The 20,182-nt window shown below is 46.7% G+C and overlaps 1 long non-coding RNA gene across 3 annotated transcripts in view; it reads right to left on the bottom strand.

Moving 5' to 3' along the window:
* Window positions 1–5,473: 5,473 nt before the first annotated feature.
* Window positions 5,474–20,182, bottom strand: part of LOC117979515 (uncharacterized) — a 53,402-nt gene continuing 38,693 nt past the window's right edge. Inside the window, exon 3 of one of the 3 annotated variants that reach the window (XR_008619819.2) lies at window positions 5,474–6,619. This is a non-coding gene — a long non-coding RNA (uncharacterized LOC117979515). Of the gene's footprint in view, window positions 6,620–8,959; window positions 11,921–17,610; window positions 20,177–20,182 lie in introns of those variants that run through there. The other 2 variants (XR_008619821.2, XR_008619820.2) reach the window with 2 other exon arrangements.

Genomic DNA, 20,182 nt, shown 5'->3' with positions numbered 1-20,182 from the left:
TGAGGCAAGTGGTCACATTTTTGTGAGGCTCTGATTAGAGTACAGCAAATCTACATTTCACATGTGAAAAGAAAGGTATGGGGGAGGGTTATACATCTGTCTCATACTCAGTAGATCTACATTTCACATAAGATAAAGTAAGCTTTTGGGAACAAAAAGAAGGCTGTGTGTGTGTGTGTGTGTGTGTGTGTGTGTGTTGCCAATATTAACTTTTCCCTTTGGCATAGTAAGTTTGGAGGCCTGAGATTTTATTTTTCTTTCACTGATGTGTCAAGATTAACTGCATATGGAATACTAGTAGAAATTGCCAAGCCAAGACCGCACCACCACAATAGGGGACATAGTAATATTAAATTTAGCCCAATTGGCCAGCATCCACACAATTCCTAGTGAAAGAATTCCTGGCTGGATGGTAAAGAGGTAAACTAACTGCAGAAACTCACAAAGTAACAAAAGAAGTCCACAGAATAAGAGCAGGAATTCAGAGAGTAACCACAGAGAGATCCACAGAGTAACAGCAGGAATTCACAGAGTAACAGCAGAACCCACAGTGTAACGTCAGAACCCACAGAGTAACACAAGAGCCCAGAGAGTAACAGCAGGACACACAGAGAAATAGCAGGAACCCACAGAGTAACATCAGAGTCCATAGAGTAATATCAGAACCCACAGAGTAAAAACAGGACCCACAGTGTAACATCAGAGCCCACAGAGTAACAGCAGGAATTCACAGAGTAACATCAGAACCCATAGTGTAATAGCAGAGCCTACAGAGTAACAGCAGGAACCCACAGAGTAATAGCAGGAACTCAGAGTAACAGCAGAAACCTACAGAACAGGATCAGAAACCCATGGAGTAACAGCAGGAAGCCATGAAGCAGTTCTGTCCAACTTAGGTCAGCATATTCATGGTCTTGGGTCTTCTTTGTGTGTGCTTTCTACCAGGACTGGGCTTAGCTCTGTGCTTGTGAAGAGTAACCCACTCAATGCCCTCTGGAATTTCGCCACTGGAGGAGGAGAAAAACCCCAGAGGGGCGGGGAGAAACGTTTTTCAAAACACATGGTGCAGCTGGAGATCGTGGTGCAGTTGCCCGGGCAGAAGGCTCAGCAGGGGGAAGTAGTGACCAGGAGGGAGGTGCCTCCTTGACCACAGAGATTTTTTGGCAACCAACTTATTGAAAAATCATGTTTTAAAATTTTCTTTAAGTCAAACCCTACAGTATCTAAGGAGCTGGGGAAATTTAAGCCCATTGTTACAGCCACTGTCCAGTCAGAGCTCCTCCTGGCAGGAAGCTGGGAGAGTGCTGGTCACAGTGCACCAGGTGCCCCCTGCCTCACAGGGGCTTAGGGTGGTGGTGAGCACAGGGGCCCCACACTTCTCCAATGCACACCACACAGTCGTCTCCTCTGACCTTCCCAAATGCTGCACAGACAGGTGTATGTAGTTCCTAACTCTCAGGACAATGTAGACTTGGTATACCTTCGGGCACGGGGAATCCCATCCTTCTTCCTGTTCCTGCCGCTCTGAAGCATGTGGCATATGTTTAATGGGGTCTTTACACAATATGGGAAGACCACTTCTGCTTTCTATGCAGTGATAATACTGCAATAAGAAAAAATGAACCAAGCCACCAAAACAAAACAGTACCACCTGATGCGGAACTGGGAGGGAAACACAGCAGTGTCTCAGAGCTAATGCAGCAGCCAGGCACCACGACGGTGTCATGGGTACAAGGAGGAGGTGTCTCAGAGCTAATGCTATGTGCTGACAGCAACCAAGCACCACGACAGTGCCATGGGTACAAGGAGGAGGTGCCCGGTTTTCGGGAGATTGCCATCTGAACAGACCCAAGGTGGCAAATACACAGTGAGAAAATGGGGCCATGAGTGCTGTATTTACCTACAGAATGTTTAGGGGGACTGGGAGCAAAAACAATCCCCTCTTTCAGAAACCAATCCTGGAAGGTGCTGGAAGGTTGTACTAGCTGTGAAAATCAGATGCCAGCAGGCAGCTATCGTGAGGCCAAAGGCAGTACTCAGCTCAGGCAAGCCGGTTTGTTTATTTATGTCAAATTCCTCAGTCTTGGGTCTCCTTATCTTTTAAATAAGGAGTTAGAATAGAATTTGAGGGCTGTTCACTCAGGCATCCATGGTGGCTGCAGCATAAGGAGTGTGTGGTGTCAGGATGGGAAGGGCAACATGGAGACTGCATGGCCATTGACGTCTGAAAGTCTCTGGTTGCCAAAAAGAATCTATCTACAACAGCATTCATCCTGACAGCAGCCAACAGGCAGCCTAGACCTGGCATGCCACAGCTCCTCTAGGCTCTGAACCCCTCTCAGCTGAGCCTGGTAGATGCCAGCTGACCGGCTGCAGCCCCTGAGTAGAGGTTGGCTGTCCTAGCAATAGAGTAGGGCGGGGGCACAGCAGACATGGGACCATCATCTGGATTCCTAGACGTGCAACTTCAAGTGAGTACATAACCTCCTGAGCCCCACCTCTCACCTGAAAGCTGAGTTAGGTGCACACACAGGAAGGCAGAGATGGGTCCAGGGCTGGGCTTCTGGTTCCTCTACTCAAACTCTGCTGCTCCCTGCCCCTCTGCCATCCCTGCAAGCTCCTCACTGACCTCTTGTCTCAAGCGTTCTCTCTTCCTCCTGACCTCCTGGGGACTTCATAAACCCAGTATCTTTTTTAAAAAATCTATTATTTTAGGCTCAGGGCTACATGTACAGGTTTGCTATATAGGTAAACTCATGTCTTGGGGGTTTGTTGTACAGATTATTTCATCACCCAGGTATTAGCCTAGTACCCAATAGATATTCTTTCTGATCCTCTCCCTCCTCCCACCCTCCAGCCTCAAGTAGGCCCCAGTATGTGTTGTTCCCCTCTGTGTGTCCATGTGTTCTCATAATTCAGGATATGAGGATAATGGCCTCCAGTCCCATCTATGTTCCTGCAGAAAACAGGATCTCATTATTTTTTATGGCTGCATAGCATTCCATGGTGTATACGTACCACTTATTTTTTTTGTATCCAGTCTATCATTTTTGGGCAATAGATTGATTCCTTGCCTTTGCTATTATGAACAGAGTAGTGTGGGCTTATAGTCCCAGCTACTCAGGAGGCTGAGGTGGGAGGGTTGCTTGAGCCCATGAGGTGGAGGGTGAAGTGAGCTGCGGATTGCAATGAAAAAACACGTGCATGCATCTTTACCGTAGAACAATTTCTATTCCTCTGTGTATGTACCCGGTAATGGGATTGCTGAGTGGAATGGTAATTCTTTTAGCTCTTTGAGGAATCACGATACTGCTTTCCACAATGGTTGAACTAATTTACGCTCCTATCATCAGCGTATAAGTGTTCCCTTTTCTCTGCAACCTTGCCAGCATCTGTTATTATTTGACTTTTTAGTAATAGCTATTCCGACTGGTGTGAGATGGTATCTCATGATGGTTTCAATTTGCATTTCTCTAATGATCAGTGATATTGAGCTTTTTAAAATGTGCTTGTTAGCCACATGTATGTCTTCTTTTGAAAAGCGTATGTTCATGTCCTTTGCTCACTTTTTAATGGGGTTGTTTGTTTTTTTTCTTGTAAATTTAGTTCCCTAAGGATGCTGGATATTAGACCTTTGTCAGATACATACTTTGCAAATATTTTCTCCCATTCCATAGATGATCTGTTTTCTCTGCTGATAGTTTCTTTTGCTGTGCAGAAGCTCTTAACTTTAATCGGATCCCGTATGTCAATTTTTGCTTTTGTTGCTATTGCTTTTGGTGTGTTCTTCATGAAATATTTGCCCTTTCCAGTGTCCAGGATGGTATTGCCTAGGTTGTCTTCCAGGAAATCAGCACCTTATGACTTGTTTCAGTTATTTAAATCTTAGCCCAGCCCTGCTCTCTACTTAAAACAAAACAAAATGAAACAAACAAACAAACAAAAAACTCAGTTCCCCATGGAGACTGAAAGCCCTCTGAAGGCTGAGATGAAAGTCTTATACTTTTTGGAGCCTTGAGTGTCTACCTCTAACTGTGGAGAAGGAATGGAAAGAGAGGTGCAACACACGGGCTGCACATCTAGCTGGAAATGTGCAATCCAAAGGGCACGACTTTTGCTGAAACCCCGGGAGGGGGCCAAGGCCGCAAAGTCAGTCAGATGTGGTATCAGTGTTTGCCCATTGTGTTAATGATTATTTCCATGGTGACATGGCTTTTTTGTTTCTCTGTTGCCTTACATGAGATCCAAGCAATGAGATGCACACAGCCCAAGCAGGGATGGCAGAACTCAGACCCGGACCAAACTCCTGGCTGCAATTTGTTCATACAACAGGTGGTGTCTGTCTCTGTTGTCATTTGAGCCTGGAATTCCTACAGCCTTCTCCCTATGTCCACCAAATATGAGGCCACTAGTGGCTGGGTGTCCAGGCAGCAGGACCTCTTAGCACTGGCAGGGCTGGCCCTCAGACAGCCTCTGACTTCACTCACCCTGATCTCCTGTCCACCGTGACTGGAGGGGAGAGGCAGCTCTCTGGGGTCTCCTTCTAAGGGCACTAATCCCATTTACAAGAGCTCCCCTCCGTGACCTCATCACCTCCCAAAGACCCTGCCTCCTAACACCGTCACACGGGGATTAGGATTTCAGCACAGGAATCTTGTGGGGGAACCAAACATTCATACCCTGGCCATGGCCCAGGTAGCCAAGTGCATTATGTCCGGGGTGAGCTGAAAACCCAGCTCTTCTGAAGAGGGGCAGGAGTGTGAGGAAGCCCTTACTTGTAGCATTTGCTAATTTCTGTTATGTATAGACTCCAACCATGGCTAATTTCACACTGCCCATGAGACAACACTGAATGAGGAGCCAGGAAGGGGTGCACTTGGTCCACTCCCCCAAGCCGATTCCAGCCACCTCCAGCACCCCACTGGGCCTATGCTATTGTAAACTATGAGAGCTGTTGGTGTTTTCTGTTCGTTAATGAGTCTTAATTCTAGCACATCTTGAGAAGAATGTTTCTATGTGCCAGATTGTCCAGGAGTGGGAATTTTCCAAGTTTCCAGTTAGGGCCACTGGTTGTACAAATGATGACAACTTGCCACAGATGGTTGGTCACCAGGGTTTCAGCAAAGAAGCTAGTAAACTGAAGATAGTAAAAGTGCATGTTAAACAGCATGGGTTTTTCCAAGCAGTTTTGTCAGCAGAAGTTTATTCCTTTTTGATTGAATTTAAAAATACAGAAAAAATAGAAAGGCAATATTTTCTAATGCAACTGGTCATAGCAAATCATTACGGTGATATGCTGCATGTTCTGGAAAATTAATTTGGGTTATAGAAATAATATGATGAAATGGTTAATGGGCATTCTTCCAATAACTTCTGGGAGCAAAAGAAATTAAAGCCAATTTAACTAGCAGAAATCCTTACTAAGTTAGAAGAGAAAGTGGAATTGAATAAGTGAAGATGTCAACAAAAATGATTCTTATCTTTTGGAGAAAGTGCCTGATGCACACATGGAAAAGGTAAAATCAGAAGGTAGAAATTTAGCTTCTCTATTTAGGTGAGAACCTCCGCTCCACCGGGAGGGCTGAAGATGGCAAGATGGAAAGGGGGATGGATTCATGCCAGCTGGGGTCTAAGGGGGATGGATTCATGCCAGCTGGGGTCTGGATCTTCAGAACCAAGTTGGTGAAACAACTTGGCTTGAGGAATAAGTCTGTATAAAGGCCAAGGTTTATTTCGGTATATCCCAGGACCCAAGCTTGCCTGGACAGCCAAGTTCAGTGTCTCTGGCTAGTCGTAAATGAGGGAGGCACTTCCCAGCCTAGTAGCAGCCTCTTCTCTATTTGCTAGCCCACATTTTCCCCTTCCCAGATGTCTTTATCCACCTCCGTGGATAGGTGAAGCAAAGAATAGCAAAAATACCCACACTTCTGCCTGTTTTCCTAAAAATTCTCTATACTTTTACTCCAACATAACCAGGGCACTGATGGTGCAGTCCACATGTGCATAAGTTTGTTGTCTAAACTTCTAGGAGGGAGCCCTGCTGAGCAATTAGAACACAATGTAGGGTCTTCTAAAGATGACCTTAAAGGGATGAATAACAGTTAATACTAATGTCTCCACGTGAATCTAAGAGAATTATCAGTGAATTTACACAACAATTTCAAAAGGCAGAGACATTTGGGCACCAACATTGGGGTTTTTGTCTTCAATTAAACTCCAGATGAGCACTTCCTGGTGTCAGGAGTGGGCTCCATTTTCTAGTCCCACCAAAGCACTGGTGGGGATATTTCCTCCTGAGTCACCAGGTTCTTAATCCAATGCCCCTCCCTCTCATATGGGAAGGCGCTTCACATGTTCTGGGCCATGGTCAATACAGGGCTCCCTGTGTAGCTACCTAGGTGGGACTTGGCAATGTCTGGTGTCTTTCTGCTCTCTGATCCATGAGTAATGCATAGGCAGCTACTGATGAAAATTCCAAAGCTCATTGATGGGAGAAGAGCAACTAACGGGGCCACTAGGCGTGAGTGACTTGGTCAAGCTGCTCAAGTGGTGTTGCAAAGACTGAAGACATTAGCTTAATTTCTGTGCATTGATTCTGCTTCCTCATGTTGTACTGTTCCTGTTTGGGAAGAAAAAAAAGGAAAATTTACTCTTTCTTCCACTTTTCATTTCAGCTAAAAAAAAAATCCTACTTCTTTTCAGGGCAATGTGGATGCTGTAGTCAACTAGTGAGTGCAAAGTCATGCAGAAGGAAGTAGAGGAAAGAAACATAAGAATATTATTATTTTGAGATTTTTTTGCCCTACTGGGAGCAAATTACACTAATAGAAAAGATTCTGCTAACATTATGAGCCAGACAGCCTTAGAGGTCCATGACAAATGGCAGGTATTTTAAAGAAAGAGCCTGAGAAGAAAATAAATGACATACTTTGTGTAGATGTTTCTCCTTCCACTGAAGGACAACTGTACAGTCTACAATACTTGTTGAGCTATCAAACTTTAAAAGAGCACTTATAAGAAGGAAACACAGATTTACTGTGATTCTGGCTATGATGTGTGAAGTGCCTTCTGGTTTTACCTTTTATTATCCTGAGATGGAAGGAAAATTGCCCAGTAAGACAGTATCTGTGCAGTATCATACAAAAACTGTATCTTTTAAGTTGAAAAGTTGGCATGAGATGAGGCACTTCTCAACCTGAGGACACCTTGACCTGCAGGTGTCTTTTACAGTGTGAGTGGTTCCTCACCTTGTCAAGGCTTTGCTCAAAAGCCACTTCTTATTAGCTCTACCCTTACTATTTCAGTTAGAGCTGCCACTCCGCACACTCAGGGACCCCTCACATGGGCTTATTTCTCCACCTTTTAACATACTGTGTCTTCTACCTATTTATTCTCTCTGTCTCTACCTGCAGGACATAAGCTTCACCAGGGCAGAAATTTTTGTCTCTTTTGTCACTGCTGCATCCAAGGTCCAGGCACATAGCAGACACTAAACAAATACTTGGTGAATAAATGAATGAATGGACAAATTACAGAACACATTTCTCATATAAGCAGTCTTATCTGTGGATGTTATTGTTCTAGGCCAGAAGAGTCTATTCATTACACGGTGTAACTGAAAGAATGCACAAAGAAGGTTGGTAAATGGAGATGTGCAGATTCTGTTGCTGTTTTACTTACTAAAGTTTGACAGTCTCCTTGCTTGTTTAATACAGCTGTAGAACATTAAGATACTGATTTGCTACCATTGTCAGTACTTTGTATGAAGCTTTTCCTATATTAACTAGAGATTCAAAGCAGGGAAGATGACTAATAAGAGAAATGTGGTTATGAACAATATAAGAGGTTGCAGAAAATAAAAAGATACAGGAAAGGAACCTGAAGAAGAGGAAGCCTCACCCCACACATTTATAAAATAGATGGGTCAACTCAAAGGGAGCAAATAAAATATGTCAGCTTGCTATTGATTAAATAGGCTTTGACAAGCCCCTGGGAAGTGTATATAATGTGATTTCTATGAATGAGGAGGCCAAGAACCAAACTATGGAGGATAAAAATGCCTCTCTAAAATTATTGCTTAGAAAGCAGACAGATTTCTTAGTTGCACTCCTATATTAATTAGTATATTATTACATTATTAATTACTATCATTTTGCTGAAACAATATAGTAGGTGGCATATACTATATGCTTAAGATTTATTGCATCAATAAATGGATAAAGATAGAAAAAAACCCAGAAAGTTCAGACAAACATAAGGAAGACACATTTAGAAACCACTCATCATTCCACCACTCAGAAATATCCACTGTTCTTTTTAAGTGAAGCCCTATTTTTAAGCTTCAAATTGTTATAAGGGAAACCACCATCTGTGGAGCTGAAGCCATCATTTGCAGAACTCCAGCACGGCAGATGTGCTGGTGCTGTGTTCCTGTATTTCAGGGTCCTCTGCACCATGCTTCTCCACCTGTGGTCCCCAGCTGCTTGCACTAGAGTCACCTGCAGTATTGTACTATTTATGTCAAATATGGATGCTCAAGCCCCGTCGTGCCTACACAGATTTTCTGGGGTGGAGTCTGGGCATAAACAAGCAGCTTGTTGCCCTAATGCACAGCACCGCCTTCACCCTGGGTCTAGACACACGGCTCCCAAGTCTGCCAGGCTGTGCACCCAGGCTCACCTGCAGAGCTTGCTAAAGCTCTGGAATGTACCTCCACCAGGTGTCGTTCATTTTAATGGTGGTAAAACCTGTGCCCTCCATTATCAAACATCTTTCCAGCTGATCCTGGGTAGACAGGCTTGGAACCTTGCTACAGATCAGTGCATTCCTACCTGACTTTGAAACGCTCAAACTCTTTGTTCCAGTGACTGACTGGGCTTTCAGTTAACATGTAAAGCAAATAAAGTGTTATTGCTCTATTCAAATCAGAGAATCTGGGCAGACTCAGGCTCCCCAAATCTCCACACTAGTCCTGAGGGGCTCTGGGTGAGAGGCGGTCTTGATGGTGGCCTCACGTGGCTGGGCTGAACTGCAGCCTCTGAAGACAGCACCAAGTCATTTTCATGTATTTGACCTCCCACAGGGGACGTAACAGAGGGTCTGGGTGTGGTCAATATATCATAAACATTTGTGGAATGAATACAGCACAGGAGGAGGAAAGCGTAACGTACTCGGATGTCTGCCAACCTCCAGGCGTGGCCCAGCTGGATGCCAATATTCAATTCACCCTTTGCTCCTCCTGTGCTGAATGGCCAGGTACTGTGTGGCCCAGGCGGGTGCCGGTAAGAAGGACAAATGAAATGCTCCTGGCTCTACCATATAAACCCTGTGTGCCTGGAAAACATTGCTTGATGTCCTATTAAGAATGTTGGATTCCAAGAGCAAATAAGCATTTCCCGCAGATGCTATAAATAACAGAACGACCACAATTTCTGAGGTAAAACTAAATATTAACTATTTCTGTATGCTTGACCCAATGTCAGTTTCCAAGAGCACTTTTCATAGTGGGTACAGGGAAGTGATGAAAATATATTAGACAGCATTTTGGTTGAGAAAATAGGGGGTAGGAAGGATTCTTGGCAGAGCTGTGCCCAGAATTCCCTGTGGTCCTGCAGACGCTTGGGTCCTCATTGTGGTTTGCTGTGGCCTCAACATTCCTCTGGCCTTCTCCCAGGAGGAGGTGAGGGAGAGATCAGTGAAGTTGCAAGTACTTACACCACCCAAATTAAGACAGAGAACAGCAACCACGTGACATGTGTATCTGCCAAAGGGGATGGAAAGAGGTCTATGTTACATTGCTGATCCTCCTGTCCCTTCTCAGGGGTGTCAGTCAGAGTCCCACTAGAGAAGAAACAAAGAAACATTCAAGATGGGATCATTTAAGGAGTGTTTAATAAAAGGACAGTGTACAAAATTGTGAGGAGGGTTTAAGAAAACCACAAGGGGTGGTGCAGACACCAGGCTGGTAACAGTGAGGCCTGATCCCCAAGTTGGCACTTGGAGCAGAAACAATGCCAGGGAGACGTCACCAGGGCACAGGAGAGGCCATTGCACATACACAGGTGTGCAAGGCAAGACTCCCTGAGAACCCTCAACAGCAGGTTTATGAATATTACGGGACAATGGCTGCTTCTCCTTGAGGAGGAGTAGAGAAGCAAGCTTGCTTACTGTTTCTTTTTCTTTTCTTTTTTTTTTTTTTTTGAGACAGGGTTTTACTCCCGCGGCCCACATTGGAGTGGATCGGGGCAATCTCGGCTTACTGCAGCCTTCACCTCTCAGACTCAAGTGATTCTTCTGCCTCAGCCTCCCAAGTAGTCGGGACTGCAGGGATGCACCATCATGCCCAGCTAATTTTTGTAGTTTTTGTGTGGGAGGGCTCTCGCCACGTTGCCCAGGCAGGTCTCGAACTCCTAGGCTCAAGCAATCGGCCCGCCTCCGGCCTCCCAAAGTGCTGGGATTACAGGCGTGAGCCACGGCGCCGGCCTGTTTACTGTTTCTGTGCATGTGAACGTGCGTCCTTTCTGAACTCTCACGGGGTGATGGCTAAATGTGCCACTAAATGATTTAACCCAGGGTTTAGAAGCCAGCCCTCTGACACCTTAACATCAGAAAGGCAGTTCTCCTAGAGTCAGGCCTGAAACAAGCATTCTTCTTGGGAATCACCCGTTATTGCAGAGGGGCCTGTAGACAGGGAACTGTGGTGGTTGGAAGGTGTGCGCACGGCCCTATGATTTAGGACCAGAGTTTCCAGAGCCTGTGCCCTGTGCCATGACCTCACAAAGTGCTGCTGAGTTTGTATCTCCCCTTCCCCCTTGGGTGGGACTGGAAGGCCAGAGGGGGCTGGAGTTGGGGTTTGCTTTTCCCCAAGTAGGTTAGACTGATGAAAAACTTGGGTCTGTTAGACTCTGGTGAAATAATTCCCCCTAAAGCAGCCCTCATGAGAACAGGGTGTATTTCAAAATAATCCTTTTCCCCTGGCTGTAAGTAAAAGGGGATATTTCCTCCCTCCCTTTTTTTTTTTTTTTTTTTTTTGAGACAAGGTCACCCTCTGTCACCCAGGCTGGAGTGCAGTGGCGCGATCTTGGCTCACTGCAACCTCTGCCTTTGGGTTCAAGCGATTCTCCTGCCTCAGCCTCCTGAGTAGCTGGGACTATAGGCGCGCGCCACCACGCCCGGCTAATTTTTTGTATTTTAGTAGAGATGAGGTTTCACCATGTTGCCCAGGGTAGACTCAAACTCCTGAGCTCAGGCAATTGGCTCACCTCGGCCTCTCAAAGTGAGCTGGGATTACAGGCGTGAGCCACCGCGCCCGGCCGATTTTTCCTCTCTAATGTGGGAACCTGGTCGAGCTCTCAGAGGTAAAATTCACCAAGTGCAGGTCCCCCATGACTGGGTTCCCCTGGAGTTTTTCTCTCACTTGTCCAGGTGGCATCTCCAGAAATTCATGAGGGGCAGCTCAAGTCCCTGGCACTGGCCCCGCAGAGGTTCTGCTCCTGTCAGCTGAGGTTCTTGGAACCCGCTTGTCTGTGTCTCCAGATTTGGGGGCCGTGCTTTGCCTGGTGACTCAGTTCTCCGACGGGTGAAGAAGAGTTGTTGATTTTCAGTTTGTTCATCCTTTTCCTTCCGTGTGGATGGGAGCTGGACTGGACCCTGGAGCCCGGAGCCGAGAAGTCAGGAAGATGATTCCGCAAGTGCTCAGGTGTGTCTGTCGCCTGCACCCATGGTCCCTCCCCAAGAAAGCAGACCCGCGGCCCCTTCGAGTCCCTCCCTCCACGCTGCCCACCCTGCAGCAGGGCCTTCTTCATTCCCCTTCACCAGTGCTCACTGCAGGTAACAGAGGGGCTGGGTGTGGTCATTGTGCTGGACCCTGGAGCATCTGGGCATGCTCATGCTGATCTGGGCATACACCGCTGCAGTGTCCCTGAGAGAAGGAAAATAATCCAATAGAGACAAAATATATGTTTTTTTAAAAAAGAGGATCACGTGAAGGATGTTATCAGCAGCTTCTTAGCAGTGCTCATTTCACCTGCAGAAGCAGCTCTCTGTGTTTTGATTAATTCATTACTGGCTCTGAGATAAGGCTAGGACAGTCTGTATAGCCTGCTTAGAGATTAGGAAAAAACATTTCTTTTGCTGCAAACTCCTTCCTGCTAATCTTCCTTCTGATCTACCGTGGGCAGGGTGCACGGGTGGGAAATGCATGCAGCCATTCCACCCGTGAAGATGAACTAATAGAAATCCAGGCTTCTGAAGAAGGTGCCTCGGGGGCAACAACCCACCTTGCAGCAGGGTTCTTAGTGAATCCCACAACATACAACTGAATTGTGTAGCACAGATTTACAGGCACAATGAGGGTCAATGACAGGGAAGCATGTCGACACCAGCTTAAAAACAATCAGGGGTTTTTGCACAGCAGGACAACACCTGGCTGCTGGGGAGGCTCAGAGTTGGGGTGCTCAAGGGGGTATGGGGCCGTTCTAAATGAGCTCCCATCTTGGAGGCTGCTCTAGAAGCTAAGAACTTGCAGACCTGACTAAGGGCTGTAAACCTCATTTTGGAGTGCAGAGTCCCAGGCTGTGGTCTTGGGACCCCTGGGAACATGTTGAGTTGTCATAAGGGCCCTTCAAGCAACTGTGGTCTGAGACTGACATGTCTCCAGGTGTGGTTTTGGGTCCACCAAGGTGCTTAGATGCTTTTGTGATGAATTAAATACAAATTCAGTAAAATGTTACTAAACAAAGTGCCTTTTTGTCCTTATGCCCTTTCCCAGTAAATATTCTGAGAACAATATCAAGTATGTGTTCGTGAGAAATTTTGAGATAAATGTGTTTCATGCTGGCAGAGTCAGGAGCCACAGCAAAAACAATGTGAAGATGCATTCCGCCAGCTCCTGGGCGGGGAGGTGGTATGGGAGTCGGGCTCTAGCCCACCTGACTTGGCAGCTGGCCCCCAGCAGCCCGCTCAGCCATCATGCCCCGCTGGGCACTGCCCCGTCATGGTCCTCAGTGTCTTCCCTTGGGACACTGGTGTCTTAGAGATGCTGGAGCACACATGGTGTTCACAGCCTCACATTTCAGGAATCAGAATGTATCTTAGTTACATGGCTTGTCATAGTTTAATTGGAAGTGTTTTTCCTCTCTCGGTTCCATGAACGCAATGGTGTGTCTACAGTCTAGAGCATCTTCGTGTGAGTGGAGCACAGTTGATGCTGCTGGAGTCACTGGAGTGCTGGAGCTCAAAGGGTGGCCCAGTCTCAAAGGGCGCACCAGACCCTGTCCTAGGTCCAGGGACAAATGCTCACAGCTCCCTCAGCCACCCCCACATTGCTACGAGAGAAGGACTGCCTTGTCCCTGTTTTACAAAAGAGGAAACTGAGGCACAGGTGGGTGAGGACTGGCCTGCAGGAGAGCCAGGCCTGCTCGCTGCACATCTGCACCGTGAGCCATCTCTACAGAGGGACAGACCGAAGCTGCCCAATTGACCCCCACACACAGTCAGCTGCCGGTCAGCTGCTGCACTGGTGATGTCACTGACAGGGAGAATCTGCTCCCACGGCTGCATCTCCTGCTGTCACCATCTCCTCTAAGCCTCCACTTCACTCAGCTGCATTTAATGGGGGACGTGTTCGTCTGTTCACAAACTCAACAAATGTCAAGTATTTCCTAAGCGTAGGCCCTGGGTTGAAGCCTCAGTGTGGGAATAAACAGGTTCGTGTCCCCATAGGGGTCGTGATCTAATGAGAAGAGAGACCAATCTCATCACTTGGCTAATAAATAACAGGTTCTGAGATAGCTGCTGAGAGCGACAAGTATGGGGGCTATGAGAGTCTGTAAACCCGCTCCGGAGCGACAATTATGGGGGCTATGAGAATCTGCAAACCTGCTCCAGATGGAGAGGCCTGGGCTTTTTGTTCACCTCAAGCGTTGCATGAACTCTGAGGTTGAGAGGCACTTGACAGAAATGGCCGTGCTTACAGGAGCAGGGCAGACAGTGGAGAGAAGCAGAGAATGCGACGATCTTTTCCGTGGGAGCCAGGCAGAAACCAGGGAGCAGAAACGAGATTCACAGCAGGCGGGAAGGCAGCGAACTGCTGCCTTCAGGCAGATGCCCATGGTGACAGCCAGGCAGAAACCAGGGAGCAGAAACAAGATTCACAGCAGGCGGGAAGGCGGCGAACTGCTGCCATCAGGCAGATGCCCATGGTGACAGCCAGGCAGAAACCAGGGAGCAGAAACGAGATTCACAGCAGGCGGGAAGGCGGGGAACTGCTGCCTTCAGGCAGATGCCCATGGTGACAGCCAGGCAGAAACCAGGGAGCAGAAATGAGATTCACAGCAGGCGGGAAGGCGGGGAACTGCTGCCTTCAGGCAGATGCCCATGGTGACAGCCAGGCAGAAACCAGGGAGCAGAAACGAGATTCACAGCAGGCGGGAAGGCGGCGAACTGCTGCCTTCAGGCAGATGCCCATGGTGACAGCCAGGCAGATGCTGGCACAGGACCCACGTGCCCACGGCGCCCTGCTGGGGCTGGTGGAGCAGCCACCCAGAGATGCACAAACCCTGATCCCCAGAGACTGAGTGTGTTGGGCATGGAGGAAAGGACACCCAGCTGCAGGTGGACTCAGGCTCCAAGCAGCGCCCTTGGGTGGGAGTTACCCAGGGTTACCCTTGGGGTCCTCATGTGGGAAGGACGAGGCCATCACTGCTGTGACCATGGAGGGGCCTAGCCAGGACCAAGGGCCTTGGAGCCTCTGGCAGCTGAAAGAGTGAGAAGCAGGTATATCAATTTTATATGATGCCACTTAATCTTTTTAGAAAGAATATACCTACATGAAGTAAGGAGAGAAAGGAGAAGGGGAATTCATGACCAACTCTGTGACCTGGTGGGGCCCAGGCCTCTGGTCCTCTCCCGACCCCGTGGGATGCAGCTGTGGTCGGTACAGCATCCTCTCTTCACAGTGACCATTAGGTAGCAATTTAGGAATTCTTGACCCCAGTGTGAGGTCCACTGCAGTAACAATACCAAATTGTCACGAACACACAAGCTGTCACTTTAAGAGGAGCAACAGTAAACTTGCTCAATGAAAGTGAACTTATTAAGTCATTGACCTCTGGAAAAGAATGATCCGGAGAGGGGTGTGTGTGTGGCTGATCTTCCCGGGCTTTGTGGCACATCACGGGGCCCTTAGGAGGGAGGGGTCAGAAACCTCAGAACAGTGTCTCCATTTCATCGGAATGGCATGAAATGATTCCAGTTAGAAAAGAACGCTGAAGGTCAAATATGATGCAAGGCACTGGATGTATTTGCTAATTAGCATGTTAAAGAATGAGTCAGCTACGGGAGCAGGAGTGATCGCTAACCCGTAATAATAATCTGACTCTAATTGGAGAGCCGCCCTTTGGAAGCAGAGCTTAGAGAAGCAATTTGCAGAACACATCAAAAGAGAGATTTAATCACATGTCTTTCTATTTGAAAATGTTAGCCTGTCGCTGTGTTGACATACAATCATTAGTCTACCAGGTGAAAGATAAGAAGCTCAGCCCGCCCACTAATTCTTTTCAAAACATATTTTCTCTGATTGCTTGTTTTCTAACCAGGACATTGACTGTGTATGTGGCAGTTATCTTCCTGCTGCTAAACCGTTAATTGTTTAAATGTCCTGAGGTGATAACACGGAAAATCAGATGACTGGGAGCGTCTCAACATAAATTATGCAGACAGATGGAAAACAGAGCCCACATTTTCAGCCTTGAAAGGCAGCTCAGTGCCAGGCGCAGGGCAGAGAGGAGATATGGTGTGACCCAAGCAGGCTCCCTAAGACCCCAGGGTCACAGGCCCCCCCACACCCAAGCTCTCTGTCCCTGGCGCATCTCATGTCCACAGACTCAGCAACGAGCTGGGCAGGGAAGGGAAAGAGCAGATGGACAGAAACAGGCCCAGCCAGGGCAGAGTCCTGCCGCCGATCCCTGCCAGGCCCAACCTTTGTGGGATTCCCAGGAGACCCCCTACCAGAGGTGAAGTTTGGGGCAAACCTGTGTGTCACTCTGCCTGAATGCCCCACCCCATTGACCTACTCTGTGGAGTACTTGTTGCCCCAAAGCCAGGTTCTGCCCCAGTGTTGGGTGCAGATGGGCACCGCAGCTGAGGGGCACTGGGAAGGAGGAATGGAGATGCGGGAGGCGAGAATGCACCTGAGTCCATAAACAGTTTCCATTGTTCATGATCAGGGTTTCGGCCTGTGATGAGGTGGACAGGAGCGAGAGGCTGCCTCCACCCGTTGGTGACCCAGGAAAGCTGAGAAGAGGAGAATGAAGTGAAAGAGGAGGGTAAGAGTGTTGAAGGTGTTCAGGGGAGCAAGCCCAGGTCGATGTGTTCTTTCCACAGCTCACTCCCTCGCCCTGCCTCCTGCCGGGCCTAGGGATGTAGCTGGTTCAGCAGAGCTGCCTCCTTCCCCAGAGGAATGACACCAGCCAGGAACCGCACAGGGCTACGCAGAGACACCAGGAAACAGAGGAACGGCACCAGCCAGGAACCGCACAGGGCTACGCAGAGACACCAGGAAACAGAGGAACGGCACCAGCCAGGAACCGCACAGGGCTACGCAGAGACACCAGGAAAAATCAAACACTTAGGCAGGAAAAAGACGTTAGGCAGATGGAAAGCATACACTGCCCATAAATATCAAGAACACAAAAATGCTGCCAATTATCACTGCTCTTATTCAGCAACACATTGAAATCCCAAGCCATTGCAATACAATTCAAAATTACAAACAAACAAACAAACAAAAAAACCCGAATAACTAGAAGAATAAAAAAGTAAAGCAAAAGATTGACTTTCTTGCGGACGCTATGATTCTATACATATAGAATTCAAGAGAATCTTTGAATAAATTACAGACATCAATACAAGAGTTCGGCAAGAGTGCAGAGAACAAGAGCTGTACTGGGAGTTCTTAGCATTTACTCTGGCAGTCACCAGATGGGGAATAGAACCCTAAATGTGGGCCATTCATGGCCACAGTAAAATCTATGACAGTCAGAGTTGAGCAAAATCCAAAAATATGTGCAAGACCTTCCTGGAGAGAACTACAAACATGTTATTGAAAGGCCCGAAGGAAGAATTTGAGGAGGAGAAGCACCAGTGTTTCGGACAGAAGTATTTGGATAACAGTAAATTCTCCAACATCTTAGCATTCAGTGAACATTCCATCAAGATTCATCAAAATATACGGGGACTTTAACAAACTGATTCCAGAGCACATATGGAAGAATATATGTGAATAAATATCTTCAGAAATGCTCACAGATGACATGGTGTAGTGCCTGTAATTGGTTTTAAAAGAGTCTGGGGGAGGAGGAGAGGCTGGTGGGGGAGCAGAGGCAATGAAATTGGGCCTGATTTGGTGATTTTTTGATGCTGAGGACAGACACATAGGAGCTCACTCTCCTATCCCATCTACTTTTGTTTTTTAACATTTTTAAAAATAACATAACGTTTAAAAGGTTTGAGGAGAAAAAACAGTTAAAACATTTTTTTTGGAAAAAAAAAAGCCAAATTGGAAGAGAAAGCAAATACATACAAAGGTATGGTAATGAAAACAGTGTGGCGTTAATAGGTTGGCAGAAAAGTGCAGAGCTCAGAGACAGACACTCGTGGGAGTCTGTGACCCGATGGAGACAGCTTCCTAAGTTTGGGAACAAGGCACTCAGCACACAGCCCAGGGACTGGGCTTTCATCTGGGGAACAGGGTTCCTGCCTCATTCCACCCTCAAAAGGATACTTTAGATAAATAGAAGCCTAGGTGTGAACAGCCAAAAACTAGTAGAATGAAATAGACCAGATGGATTTTGGGATAACCAGCACTGTGAGAAGAGGAAGGAGCAGAGTCATCAATGCAGGTCAGTGCCCATCATGTCAGTAACATGCTCAAAAGACAGGTTTACGTCACGGATAAATGCAAATATACGGATATGTGAAACTTAAAAAACAGTCATATAAAAATACAAACCAAATACCTCAAACTGGCTGCCCCGGGTGGGAGAGGCTGCAACTGTGTTGCTGTAAGGATCCTTCTACCTTGCCAGAGTCCTTTCCAAAGGACTAGAAACCAACGTGGCAAAATATTTTGTTAATTCTGGTTGTGGGAATATGACTGTTTTATAAAATTATTTGTACTTTTTTTTGTCTTTAAAATGTTTCAAGACTGGGCGCAGTGGCTCACACCTGTAATCCCAGCACTCTGGAAGGCTGAGGCAGGTGGATCACAAGGTCAGGAGATCGAGATCATCCTGGCTAACATGGTGAAACCCCATCTCTACTAAAAATACAAATGATTAGCTGGACGTGGTGGCACACACCTGTAGCCCCAGCTACTCAAGAGGCAGAGGTGGGAGAATCACCTGAACCTGGAAGGCGGAGGTTGCAGTGAGCCGAGATTGTGCCACTACGCTCCAGCCTGGTGACAGACTGAGACTCCATCTCAAAAAACAAACAAACAAACAAAAATCAAAACTGAAAAGGGCAAAGAAGGAAGAAATCCAAAGAAACAACAAAATCGCTCCAAAGTAAGAGTCCAGTTAAGCCCTTCTAGGGAAAAGAACTGAAGGGTGTAAGGGCCCAGGGGCAGGTTGTGGAGTGAGGGAAGAATGAGCTATGATGGCTCAGGAAATAAATGCAAGAGGAAAACCTTCCAGATGTAAACATGTTAGCTGACAGAGAAGCCCAAAGAAGTAGAATAAATTGACGGGAAACAGCCCTTGACGCGTGGAACAGATCTGAGGAAGTCACACAGGATGACACGAAAAATAGCAATGTGACTGCAGTGACCTCAGAGAAGATGGTAGCTGTGGAGACGACGGGAAATAGCATGGGTGCAGTTGGTACTCTTAAAGAAGACTGAAGAAATAAAGAAAATCAAAGAGCTGAGAACACAAAGCGTCTTTTAAAAAATGAAACATTTGTACCTGTTTATCTTCTGTTCCAAGAAAAAAAGTGATAAAGATCGATATCGTAAAATACCTTGACTTGTAACCAGACCTCAAGGACAAAGGCATCTTTTGGTAGCTCGAGGAAAAGAAAATCTATAAAGGCAGGAGAGGTATGGGCCCTGAAAAAGCTTTCTCTTCAGAAAACTCCAACTTAATGTTTCAACTTCATAACATTTACATTCTCTTTATTTATAATGCTCACATTGGTTGAGTCTTAGTTTCTCTGTTGAAGTGAAATTTTTTTTTTTTTTTTGAGACGGAGTTTCGCTCGTTGCCCAGGCTGGAGTGCAATGGCTTGATCTCAGCTCACCGCAACTTCTGCCTCTCGGGTTCAAGCGATTCTCCTGCTTCAGCCTCCCGAGTAGCTGGGACTACAGGCATGGGCCACCATGCCCGGCTAATTTTGTATTTTTAGTAGAGACGGGGTTTCTCCATGTTGGTCAGGCTGGTCTCAAACTCCCGCCCTCAGGTGATCCGCCTGTCTTGGCCTCCCAAAGTGCTAGGATTACAGGTGTGAGCCACTGCGCCCAGCCTGTTGAAGTAAATTTTAACTTTGCCACCCTTTTTCTTGGCTTATTTCTTTGGTTGATTTTTGTCGTTATTGTTTGGATGGATTTTCCTTGAGTTTTTGATGACTTGAGAAAGATTGTCAGTTGCCTTTTTACTTAAAGGAAAATGTGGCTAGCTGGAAGAGGACCACATCCGCTTCCCTCGGGACCTCACGGAAGTGGACGTCTCAGGCTTCAGGGAGGCTGAGTCCGAGGCTGGCCCGGCTCTCCTCCACACCCCTGTGCTTATTCTTTCTCAAAGGACGTTGATACGTTTGCTTTTCTGCTAAGTTTCACTTTCAGTGTTCTGTTTCAAATGCAAGAATCTGTGTTTATGGTAGATAAACACGTACCATAGGTGGATCATTGGAACCGCAACCTGAACCCAGCATGTGCCATTTTAAAACGTCTTCAATATTTGATAAAATTAACTATGCTTGCGGCCCAATAAACAGTTCTTGAAATTTGAATGCATTTTTATTTAATAACTCACAAGATAAAACTTTCTATAAGCATCAGCCTCATGAATATATTTCCTATGGAAGAGTCTACAGAATTGTTTGGTTTTAATTAGAGAGTTATTTAAAAAACAACAATAGGGGCTGCTTTTGACTTTCAGCAGAACAAGATGATCTTTACCTGAAA

The sequence above is a fragment of the Pan paniscus genome, chromosome 11, assembly GCF_029289425.2.
Source record: "Pan paniscus chromosome 11, NHGRI_mPanPan1-v2.0_pri, whole genome shotgun sequence".
Classification (NCBI taxonomy): Eukaryota; Metazoa; Chordata; class Mammalia; order Primates; family Hominidae; genus Pan; species Pan paniscus.
The sequence above is the reverse complement of the archived record's forward strand: the minus strand, read 5'-3'. Positions and strand labels throughout refer to the sequence as shown.